This window comes from Pomacea canaliculata, linkage group LG12, assembly GCF_003073045.1.
Source record: "Pomacea canaliculata isolate SZHN2017 linkage group LG12, ASM307304v1, whole genome shotgun sequence".
NCBI lineage: Eukaryota > Metazoa > Mollusca > Gastropoda > Architaenioglossa > Ampullariidae > Pomacea > Pomacea canaliculata.
Genome location: NC_037601.1, coordinates 14,186,029 through 14,199,016, shown reverse-complemented (window position 1 = coordinate 14,199,016; position 12,988 = coordinate 14,186,029). Strand labels below are relative to the sequence as shown.

At 44.0% G+C, this 12,988-nt stretch overlaps 1 protein-coding gene across 3 annotated transcripts in view; it reads left to right on the top strand.

Moving 5' to 3' along the window:
• LOC112576901 overlaps positions 1–12,988 on the top strand; it is a 132,705-nt gene that overhangs the window by 30,438 nt on the left and 89,279 nt on the right. The gene's annotated exons all lie outside the window — the stretch shown is intronic.

Here is a 12,988-nt window from a genome sequence, read left to right as displayed (position 1 = left end):
AGACATTTCTTTCGATTGCAGCAAATGGCAACATTTCCATTTCTTTCAATATACTTTTTATGTGTTCCTTTTTTATTTTTGGAAAGGAAAAGGGGACGGGAGATGGGCTGCATGATTCTGTGTGGCAAGCCTTAAAGTAGGGGAAGGCTTCTTGCGGTGATCAATATAAATGTTAAATGAGGTGGTTTTTCACAGCTTGAACATGTGAGGTGGGGGGTGAGAGATTGATTATGGAGGGTAATTATTGAAACTTAAGTGTCCTCTAAACCCCAAATCCTTTGTTTTAGGTACTTATATAATTCTTGCTCGTGACACTGTAGAATCAGACCACTGGGATTGTATATACCCAGCAGAGCAGAATTCAGTGTTGAAGCTAAAGTTACTTCTCTGTTACAACTTGTCTTCTGGCAGTTGTATTGCTAAATATCAGAAAAAAATCTCCTCGATTAAATTTCTTACATTCTTGACTAAAGCAAAAGCGGGAAACAAACTCCTATGAACTCACGAGGTTTATAAAACATCAAGTTGTTAATAAAAAAACGAATTGCTAGTGTCTAGTAAAATAAAGATCGGTCCAGGTTTACTAGGAAGAAGCGCGATGTCTGGAGAAGTGACATGGCTGCTGCATGCACCTGAGGATTTAGAATGGTGGAAAGAGACTTGTTATACCAAGCAATAGAAGGAAAATAAAGATTGTGTCGCTGGGAGTAATACAACACCATGTGACTATGATCCAGTTATTCAACAGCTAATCTACTAGGACAGATATAAACTACAGCTTGGACAAATTAACACCAGCTTTACAGTTGCACACAGATCAAGACCGGCCAGACAACCATGCAGCCACACCTATTCCACAAACAGGAATTCAGAAGCCATATGACCTAACACCAAAGGACAATTTTGTTCTTTCTTTTCATGCGGCTGTATAGAACCTGCCTCCTGGCAGAAGTCGACAGAACTCTCCAGACACTGCATGTTCAGCATCCTGGATAATTGTTTTGCCTTTCGCCTGTGTCCTTTGGCTGCAGAGGGTCTTCAGGTCACTCCTTTCCTTCCTGGTCATCCGAGAGCAAGTTATCAACTGTCTTTTTTCTTGGCTGATAGGTTGTGGTAGAAGCTGTTGTAGTGCAAGGTTACACACACTGTCTGGGACTTGTAAAACCCTTGAAGGAAGACATTGCTGTCAGAAAACACATTCACTATTCACTATTGACCTCATCTTGTATGCTGTCAAAAAAAGAAAATAATTTTTCAACAAATCGAAACGAACTAAAGTTACTCCCACTCACAGGAAAATATATTTGTATAAATGTTAAAACTCAGCTTCCTTATTTATATCCAGCTTTGACAAAACGAAAGAAAGGAAGGAAGGTCGTTAAAGATTACAGACAATCGACCGGCAGTGAGTGCCAGACCAACCAATAATTCCGGCGGGCGCTGAACAGGACCAGCTGTACCCTTAACCCGTGTCGTCATTAGCAGCGGACCACGAGACCAAAATGTAATAGGGGCTAGCCCCGACAGTTGTGACACCGACCCCAAGTCGTGAGGCCATAGGGCGAGGTGGAAACCGCTGCGCATGCGTACTGGGCTAATCGAACGGTGGTGGGAGATTTTGGTGGTGTGTAATGGACCGTCGGAGGCCAAAAGCGACCAATTTAGCTAGAAACAAGCTCTCGCAGCCCTGTCAGCGTTGTCAGCGGCTTGCAGGCTTGAAATTAGCTATTTGGGGGTAGGCCGCGGTTCCAGCGGTTTCATGACTTGCCATCAATTGCGCCTACTTTTACAGGCCCGGGCCTGTGTCCCCGCATGCCATCAGCTACTCTACGACTTTCGTTTTCTAGCTGTTGACTCGCATACGGCGTGCATGTAAGCTGATTTGCAGGCACGGCGAACGAGAGTTAAATGAAAGATGAAAATGAAATGCCATTCCTGCATTTGCTTGTGAAATCAGATTACGGAAGACCCTCGCAAATTACGGTTGGAGCGCGCGCGGCTGGGCTCTGGAGCTTTTGAACATGGCGTTTTTGGTCTTTGGCAACACTTTTCGTGTTAGATAGCTCACAGCTGTTTATTCGGAGCTGGACATGGAGTTATTAGAGCTTACTTGTTCACAGCAGAGGACTGGCTGTGCTCTATCTTTGTCTCTGCTTGTCTGTGTCTCCGTGTCGACATTCTACCGAACCGTGACATGCCACGTTTAGATAGCAATTTTTTTGTTGTTGTTGTTGTTTTGTTGTTTTTTTTTGTATATTATGCAACACCGATCTTTGTCATTATTTATAAAGGCAGTCACATGTTTGCTTTGCAATCAGCCTGTGTTAAAATCTCTTCGTCCCACTTCGGAACTGTATCTCTTATTTCTGCCTTATGCCACGGAAATAAAAATCCGGAATCACAGTTTTTTCCTCCCTGCAATCTGCATTTTATTTTTCCCTTTTACTGCACTTCCTTACTGTCCTTTCCTTCCTTTTCGTGTTGTTTTCTCTTCCCTCTTGGCCCGGTGGCGCAATGGTCAGCGCCTGTCACTAAAGCAGTGAAGGTTGGCTGCCCTGGGTTCAAGTTTCGTCTCGGCCAAGCTGTTCTTTCTCTACATGTGGCAGCTGTTTACGGGCTGGCTGCCTTTCCGTGATATAGCCTTAGTTGCTAGCTCGGAGTTGAACACCAATCCCCCTCCTCTTTCTCATCCTGCCCCGTCTTGTGTTTACCTCATTAAACACATTATCTCCGCCTCCAGTTTTCATGGTAGAAACCGTAGACACTATTATGTTTACAATGTTTCACATTTTCTTTATGTCTGCCGTTTAGCATGTTTTATGTTTGCACAATAAATGTTATATGAGAAGCAGTAAACACTTTATGTGAATTCTTATTAGCCTACACCGTGTATGCTATCAGTGGTTAGTTTCTGTAAGAAACTATTGTTTTCAGTAGTTCATATTTTTTGTTCACAGTAGTGCTTGGCCCTCTTTATTTAATGACGGCAAAGCCAGGCAGGATGAGTACAGAAAATTCATCTTTCACTCCTGTTATTTATGAGCAGGGAAGTGCAGTTTCAGACCTGTCATTCACTCCTAAGAAAAATGAAGCCAAGGTGCGGAAATACCTATCTTTTGATGCTGGGTTCTCATATGCTAGTTCCTGGCAAACTATATTTCCTCAGTATTCTGTGCTTAGATGATCGGATAATAGACGTGACAGGTGAAGAATTTCAAGACTGTTCCCCTCCCTGTTAGCCAGAGCCCTCGCCTCTATATCACTCCACTTCTTTGCAGCACGTGGAGATGTTCGTTCTTTATGATCACTAAATCTTACAGTTCGTGGCTGTTGTTGGTGAAGGGTATCTTACATCTGGGACAGGGTCAGTGATTTAAAACAAAAGGAGGAACAGTCTTTTCCATTCTTCTCGTCCCTGCCTCTCGCCTGAGTGGTGAACTCGGCAACCTGATCAAATTCCATGGTGTTCTGTTTGCTGGCATCGCTTCCGAAAGGAATATTTGCTCCTCGCACATGGCGCGGACCGTGTTGGTGTGTTTCCATTGTCCGCTCTGTGTGCTTGTGGGTGTGGGTGTTGTTTCTCGTGCCTGTCTTTCAATCTGTTCGTGTGTGTGTGTGTGTGCTTATTTTTTGAAGCTATGTACTTCTTCAGAAACCAGTGCTCAGTATCCAGTCTGCTTTGACTGTGGTTTCTAGAAAGCTATAGGCCTGCAAAACATGTTAATGTCTGCATAAGCCTTTCTTAGATTGTCTCTTGGGGTGGGATTGCAGGATGGAGCTGGGGAGAGGGGGGAGAAATAGGTGGGAATGAAGACCAAAGCTAGTTCCACTGTAGCTCATAGGCTCACTAAAAGTAGGCTTCGATCTGGTGGCTAAACAAACTCATGGCTACATCAAAATTCAAACTGGAGCAGTCACCGTTAGCTGCTCTGCCCTGTGCACCAGTGGTGACATTTTTTTTTCAAACTTAAACAAAAAGCTAGACCAACATCTGACCCCTTGTTCCTGTTAGTGTAAAAAGCACAGGATAAGAGATAAGCATGTTTGTGCTTTTCTACAGGAAGACCCGCTAAGGATACAGGAACATGTTGCTCACCTTCGTGGCGGAATGGAAACCTCTAAACTTTCCTCCAATCACGATTAAAAAAAGTTTATGTAACTGTGTTTTTTTTTTTCTTCTGATAAGCCGGAATAATGTGGGAGGGGGAAGTGCACTAGAATTTCCTCCCCTATCTGTAGTATGTGTGTGTGTGGAGGGGTAAACTTACAAGGGATGGAAGTGAGAGGGGGAAGCAGGAGATGGCCACGGAACACGCACACCTCTACGTTGTCGGGGATAAGCTGCGTTAAAGGCCGCCAGCCAGTCTTTTGAAGACCCCTCTTAAATGTGTTTTATGTATTGGCTTTCGCATGTGGAAAGGTCTGCTATTATAACATCTTGCCCTGGGTGAAAAATAGGGGTTTGATCTGGCGTCAAGTACAAAAACGAAGTTGCCCAGCCTGTGGCCTTCCAAAATGGCTGCATTGGAGACATCATAGGGGTGAAATTAAATTAAACCTGTGGAAAGCAATTAAATTGAAGACCACGGCTTGCATGCTTTTGACTTCTTTTCCTTTCAAGAATGAAGAATCGCTTGACAATTTTATTCCACAAAGATTTCATCTGCAATTGCTAGGGTAGAAAATACTTTAAAGGCCATATTTCCGAATTTATAGGCTGACTAAAGTTCTTGTAGCGCCCTGCCATCAGCATTTTGTAAATCCTTGTGTATGGGGGAGTTACTCGGAGAGCCAGCGAGGATGTAAGCATGCCCTGTGTGTGTGTAGCACATATACACATGAAAATGGAAATAATTTTTTCACAGAGAAAAGAAAAATGCCAAAATAAAAACAACAAAATCCTGTTTATTTTGTACAATGTAAGTTCTGGTGAAAGTAGAACTGCAGCACACATTAGAATGAATATAATTTTTAATGTACCTTTAATCATGTTAGATTTTATCTTAGTATATTATGTAGACAGGCGGAGGTTATTAATGTTTAATTTTTTTTGGTGGGGGAAAGGCGGGCAGAAATTTGGGAATCGAAGAAAAATGAAGCATCCGCATATCAGTTATATGTAGACATAATGAACGGATTTTCCTGTCTCTTCAGTGCATGGAACCTGTCTTGTTTATTTTTATTTGTTTACCTCCTACCCCACACTTGCCTCTGCATGCGTGACTGCAGTCTGGCGGCGCTTGTGAAATATTCATCTTGTTCTAATTAGGTCTGTGCTTCGCTCCCCCTGCCGCCTCCTACACATGGCGAGCGAGCAGGACTGACACCGGAGGGTTAAGCATGCTCGATGCAATAATGATGACCCGGGCCTCGGACATGTAAAGCCTTAGTGGACCTCAGGCTGCACACGCATGCTGGCTTTGGACAAGGTGGGAGCCGAGGCGTGCTGCATATGACGAGAACTTTGTCAACAGCGCTGTTTTATTGCGCCATTATCACTTTACCTCTCTGCGCATGCTCCCTTCGCTGACGATTGTTGACAGAGCAGAGGATCCCTTGTCACGTGATGAAACCACCGCACAGTTTCAGCCTGTAGTTAGACACGATGTGGGCTGGCATCGTGTCACAGATGACTTGGCAGCAATTTGTTTGATCGTCACCCTCTCGCAGTCGTTTTGAAAGCTCGTTCGCCATGTTACAGCTGTGTTCTCCCACTAAAAATTATAATTTTTTTCAAACCTCAGTGACATTTTCTCACAAAACTAGACATACACGTTATCTAAATATTTTTTTTGTTCCACATCATTCATTCTATCAGTCAGCCTAATTTTTCTTGTCCTACCTACAATCGTCATATGAACATTTGTCCGACCCTCGTCAGTTCGTATTCTGCCTTCAGGAACGTGCAGTAACCACCTGCGATCATAGGATACTTGTGAGTGCGATATGATTATGTTTCCGATAGGGTTGTCAGTGACCAAGAGAATGTGTGTGTGTGTGAGGATGCTGCACTGTCGACAAGGGTGTCCGCGGGCAAGAGTGTCGTGCACGCACCACGAGTCACGCAGCGCCCGCACGCGCGTAGAATCCAATCTGTGATAAGTCAGTCGCGTGCAGACCCTGAAAAACTTCTCTGTTTCCTCTAGCAAAGGTCAGTCTTATCGGGTCATGAACCAAACTCATCCTCTTCCAGAATAAACTTAAGATTTGCAGTGTGTGTGTGCGCGCGCATACACGTGTGTTTGTAGTATGTCACTGAGTTCATGGGGTCGGCGTACGAGCTACCTACACAGTAACTCGATTTGAAAGCAAGATGCTACATAAAGAAATATTATAGAATTCATGTTGTTTGCCATACAACCAATAAAGCTGCAAGCATTGATTTTTAATTTAAAAAAAATATTCAAGCTGCTTTGCGGAATTTTTTTTTCTGAGCCATTTTATTACTTGAAACAGTTGAATGATTACATCGAAATCCATAAAGACACAGGTTAGGACTCTGAACATGCATTTCAAAGAAAGGTAAATCGGGTAGATTTCTGTGTACATTATACAGAGAGGCCTGTCATAACAACATCAGTCTGGATTCTTTTCGCCATGTGTTATGTGTCATATGTCGAGACTCGTTTTAACCCAGCTGTGTGTTGCCAGATGTAGATATGTGATTTTTTTTTTTTTTTGAGAAACATGTGAGAACATTCAAGCGATAAGACAAAAAAAAAAAAAAAAAAAAAAAAAAGAAAACCTCGCCTGTGAGGTTAGCACCAGCAGAGGTCTGTCCTGAGTGGCACATCCACACAGAAACCTGTGGGTGAACCTGGCTGAGTAGAAAAAGCAACTTTATGATCAGCAGCGGTTGCCATAGTCGTCACGTGCTCTGACAGATGTCATCTTTTTGTTCAGTCATGCACGCATGAGTCTGTAGCGACTACAGTTTACATTAACATAGTTCTGGGAGCCTTTTTTTTTTTGCCACATCCTTTCCATATTGTTTGTTTTGTTTTGTAACTTTAAGCCCTTGCTAGGAGTAGCAGTGGAAGTAGAGACCGTCAGAAAACGAACAAAGTATTTTCTGCTCATTTTATTCTTTATTTTATTTGTTTATTTATTACTAGAGCTTGGAAGGTGACTCGGCAGTGGAAGAAATGCCGTTCGTTTCTGGCATCTTAACCAGAGACGGACTTTTGTGTCTATCTCACGCTCTGTCTTCTTTCCCCCAAGTCGTGGGCGCTGGAAGCTTCCAGAAGCGGTGAAACGCATCCTCTCGGGGGAAAGTAGAGTATTAAGTAAGGTTCGCCATTCAGATCGGCTTAAGAATGGCCGGTGAAAGATAAAATTACTGGAAAAGAGCTTCGGATGGGTCCTCCAGGATTCTCGTCTTCTAGAAAATGTGTCTGCCAATATATAAATCAGCGCTCCACCAACTCCGTGGGTGCGGTGTAATGGACAGCTAGTAGATAAGATGCGCGAGGGAAAAGGTACAAAAACTCGTCCACCCTCTTGGCCTTCCATTCGCTAACATTAGCAACAAGAATGTGTAAAAGATGTGCGAGACAAGTCATGGAAAAATTTTAATTGGTCAGATTAAAAGGCCCAGGCTGAACCTCGCATCTGCCATTCGCCTTCCATAATGGATGCATTAACGACTCCTGAAAGATGCTTCCGTCTTTCTTTCCTTTATCCATCTTACCCATTGGGTAGATAAACGGCTTAACGGTCAATTGTTTCTTGCTGCATTTGCAACACCCAGACCTCCTTTTTGTGCTGGGGTTGGGGTGGGCGGGCGGTGAAAACAGTCAGATCATGTCACATTTGTTGAAGGGCTTGTCTCGTGTCAAATGACTTTTTGAAGTGAGATTTTGCTCTTTGTTGAAAGCTGAGAGTCACTAAACATGTTTTTGTTTTCATCTACACCATTCTTGTGACACACCTACATCATAACACACACAGACTGACTGTCATGCATGTGACTTATTATTGACTTCCGGTCCAGTTTATAAATCACTGACAGTCACACGTGCTTACTCCTCTCCACACCACAAGACTCCATTATTTTACACAAAGACAGAGTGCGCCATCATGGTCAGCCCTCATGAAATATTTTTTAAACCTGTGGCAGCAGCAGTCATGTGACCGGCAATGCCAAACGCGATCGTTTGGAACTTGTCGAGAATTTTATTGGAGCGACTTTTTCTGAAGAGTGTAAAGCGTGTGTCCAGAAAATGGCCGAGTCTGACAGGGGAGATTCCTGTATCATGTTCTTCTACCCTCCTGTCGAACCCGTTCTCCTCCTCCTCCTCCTCATCTCATCCTCCTCATGCATGCCGTGTTACATTACATGAAAGTGCTCACTCGTTTTAAAGGCTCTTTAGAGTTTAAAAGCTGAGACCAGGAGGATTTTCACCCCCGAGTTTTACGGTTGTCATAAACTGTCGTGTGTGGTGCCTTATATTTTATTCCTTTTGATCAACATGCTGCATCTCCTCCCACACCTTTCACCCACAGTCACCATGTGTGCACGCGTGAACTCAAATAGGAATTTAAAATAGGTTTAATCAAGGACAATAACACATTCACGCACACGCGCAGACATACATGCATGTTCTTCCTCCTTCCCCACACACTCACACATCTATACCCTCACACACACACACGTGGCGCTGTTCCAGTCGTCTACAGAGGAGCGGAGACCTCGAGGCGGACCTTAACGAACCTATTTGAAATGCCGCGAGGAGCTGAAAGAACGAGTATTAACAGATGTTCTCTCGGCATGGCCTCGTGCTCTCTTTCTCTCTTCCTCCGTGTTGTGAGCTCGCCGTCTTCCGCTGAAGCTTGATTCACTCGGACGTCTGGGTGCGGAGCGCGGGACTCGACCCAGTTAGGTCGGCGCGCCACTAGTCACAGAAAATACAACTAGGACTATGCTGCTTTGCTTCTGAAGTAAAGGTTGGAGGTTAGATGAATGCAAACTGTTCGCTCTACGTTTCGTGTGTTGGGTTGTTATGTCAATAATTTTGTAAAATCTTGCAGTTTGGTTAGTAATATCATTTTGCTTTGTTGATATGTGTACATTGGATTGTTTGATCCATAATACCGTGTAACTTTATTTGATCATACTGCGTATCTTATTGTTAAGTTCAAAATACTGATTCGTGTTGTGCTGCTTACAATGTTTAATGTATAGGATGCAAGGCACAAAGTCTCATGGAATGCGCTGTCCTTTTGTAGTCTCAGCTGACCTTTGCATGCTGATTCTGACCCCGTGTCCGTCCCACCCAGTCACAAACCTGGCTTCAAAATCCACAGGTGTGCAGTTTCTTAACAGCAGACTGTTTCTTAACAGCAATACATTTAAACCTATTTTACTTCATTGCACGAACTTGTTTTAAATTTCGCCTCTTTTGCTACATAACCCCAGCCCCTTCCACCCTCGCGGTCACGGGCTAACGTGCGCATGACGTCACCAAGAGTTCGGCCAGGTACCAGGTGCAAGATGTCGTGGCGGAGGGATTTAAGCGCTTAGTCGTGCTCCGCGATAAGCACGGCAGGCATGTGCCAGCGTTCTTCGTGAGGCAAGACAAAAGACTTCAGGAAAGCACCGAGACTTGTCGTGTGGAGGAGCTGGCGAGGGCAGGAAAGGTAGTGCAAGGCGAGGACTCTCTGAACTCGCGCGGTTGTGGCTACGGCACAGTCCAAGTGGAATGACTAGTTAGTGCCTAGGAGTTGGGTGCTGATGGCCACCTGTAATTGTAATGCATTTCCTTTAACACATTCTAGGGAGATGCAATCAGGAGCCATGTGCACAACACGCTGCTAGGCGCTAGGTGCAGGGTTAATGCCTGGCGATAGGTTAAAATTCCCATGAAATATGAGTAGAGTTAACCACTAAGCTGGCACCTGTCCTTAAAGACACCCACATCTGTTGTTGTGATTGCTTTTTTTTTATCTATCTTTGTTTAGCTAACACACTATATGGCTTGATTTCGTTGTTTGTGAAATGGCTGCCAGATTTAATGTTATTCTCACAATGTCTTGGTGCTGCCTGTTAGGGAACATGTGGCTTCATCATTATTTTAGCAAGGCTAAACGACAAGCAGCGGAGGGTTTCCATACGGCTGCTGAAACATGACTCACAAATTTTGCTAGAAGACTTCCGGTCTTCTACACGCAGCAAAGCAGAGGTCGTTCCCCGCATCCAATAGGAGGGAGAAATAAACCGCATGATGAGGAGGTTGTAACTATCAGCATAGATAAAATTGCGTCACAATGAGATTGCATCTGACAGGAGGGATCTCTCTAGAAATGAAACACTAGCGTTTCGTTACTCACTTTTCCTCCCTCACAACGCACACTCACAATGCCTCGCTAAATTCTCCTCTTCCTTCGTACGCCTCTCTCCTGGAGGTATTTTATCATGCTGGCCCAGCACCCGTCAGGCCTCCCCCCTTCCCGAATTTTCCCCCAATTAAAAGAATTAAGTTGTTAGCGCTTCCCTTGCGTTTCTCATTCACTCAGTCCCCATACCCCTTCATGTCCAACCCCCTCAGATTCTTTAGCCACTTGGAAGATTCCCAAGAGTGAAAGAGTTATGGTGGAGATGGCGAAGGAGAAAGCAAAGAAATGATAGAGCGAAGAACTGACAGCGATGTTACGGGTTGGTGGAGTGAAGTAGGCGGGAGTGGGAAGTGGGGGTTGACCTTAGAGTGGTTGAAAGGTGAAGGAAGTTGTAATATTTTCCTGCAGAGAGTGTAGCAGGACTCTACCCGCACCTACTGCTTTCTTGGAGAGAATGCATCAAATACAGCCAGCTGAAGGATGTCAGATTGGAGGAGGAAGAGACGGGGACGAGCATCACAGGTTGTCAGACCTAAAGACAAAAATTATAAACTTGGTCGTGCAGAATTCTCTCTCTTTCTCTTTCTCTCACCACGTTTCCTTTCTTTCCTCACACGCATTACCGAAACCTACCCAGAATTCTCCGTGGCACGAGGGCTGTGTAAGCTCGACCATCGAGAGGGGTAGGGGTGTGTGCTGTATGACAATCTGACATTAATTTGTGTTTATTGGCTGGTTCGTATGTTGAACGAGCTCGGCCAAATGGATATTTGGCGTTGATGGCAGGCAGTAGCGAGGGTAGGCAGATGGTTTCTCTGGCATCGTCTCCCCCTGCGGCGTAACGCAACCGTTATGTCGTCATCATAAACAGCACGTGTCACAAGTGCATTTACCTTCACAACGGTTACTGCAGCATGCCCCGTGCCCCGTGCGCTGCCTTGTTGTCCTACATTATTAATACACATTTATTTTCCTCCACTTTTTATCACGGAGAGTTTTCTATTATCGGTGTCAACAAACAGCGCTTAACTTCTGTTGAAATATGTAAGGTGCCTTCTAGACACTCGTCTTGCATCAGCTCCCCATCGGATGCAAATCGTAATTAAAACCTCGTGGATTCGAGGCAACTACGCAGATATGTTGTTGCTTTTTCCCCCCGCGCGCACATTTTCAGTACCAGATAATGTGTCTGAACGAGAGAAATGGCCTGCGCTTGAATTGTTATTATTCAATGCATAATATTTTTCGTGTATCCTACTTTCGGCGATTATTTTGTGGCTTTTCACATAAATATATGGAATGGTGTGGAGAGATTTTTCGTTTGAATCAGGTCTTTATAATCTTTCTGGCTTAAGCAGGTCTTTAATCTGTAATTTTGTAAACGCTTGCTGTTCAGATAACTCTTCCAAAGGTTTATCCTAAATAATAGTAAATAACAGGGCGCTACATTTTGTTGTTAACCATAAACCTGAATAATAATTCACATAGAGAACATAAAAGACTTGACTAGAGAGCAGCGGGGCGAACACACGAGAGCATCACACAAACGAGGGTTTGAAAGGTGGTGGTGGGTGTTGTGGTGGGGGTTGGGGTGGAACTGAACGGGATAGACTTCTCGCCAGATACCACACACACAAGGCCGCAACAGATGGAGCAGTTCTTCAAAAAAACAGGTCCCATCTTTCTGTCTTGGCTTTCTAGTTTGTCAGAGAATTTTTCAACACCATTTCATCATGCTGGCTGCCAGGAGAAGGAGAGAACTCTTCCATGATTGATGCAAGCAGGCAAGCATGTGGGAAGCAGGCGTGAAGAACATTCTAGTTCTACCTCTTTTCTTTCTTAATTTATAAATTATTATATTACTAATTTGGGGATAAAACTAAAATCCGGAAGTTTTGTCATTTTAAGCTCCTTCTGTCATTAATATAATTTTATTTCTAACAGCCCGCTATTATGTATTAATTATTAATTTTTGTTTTGAATTAATAATTAACCTCAATGAATCAATTTATTAATACAATAAATTTAAAAAAAACTGACACGGTTCGTCATAACTGACTTGGAAGAAGACATGACAGAGTAGGTAATTTCTATATTTACACTTGCGTGCTTGTGCGAAGCGTGACAAAAGAATACAATACTGAAAACCTCAAAATAATTTTCTGATTTTCGATAGACTGCTTGCAATGTGACAATTCTTCTTGTGGTGTTCTCGTTTGCGAAAACCACTAACAGTGTGACAGTTATTATTCTGGAATTGATTGGGAAATGGGAGCAGGCAGGACGGGAGGATCAGCATGACTTGTGTTTAATGTCATGTACTGCCCTGAAAAAAGACAAAAAGGACCTAGAAACACACCTATCAGCGGCCTCGTTACAGCATAACGAGTTCAAGGATTCGTCCAGGTGAGAGCCAGGTGTAGGAAGGTGGCCGAATCAGCCTGGCGAGAACCATAATCAGAATTCTTTTGACACCGGTGAGGGGCTGCGGAGGAGGTCGAAGGGGGCTGCGCCGGGACCGAAGACCAGACCACAGGTGTGACTAGAAAGAGGGAACTGAGGACGTGTGATGTTGATAGCTGGGCCGGCAGGCAGAGAAAACCAGGCAAAAGAAACACTGTGTTTGTCGGGCCTTGGAGTCACGTGGCCGTAA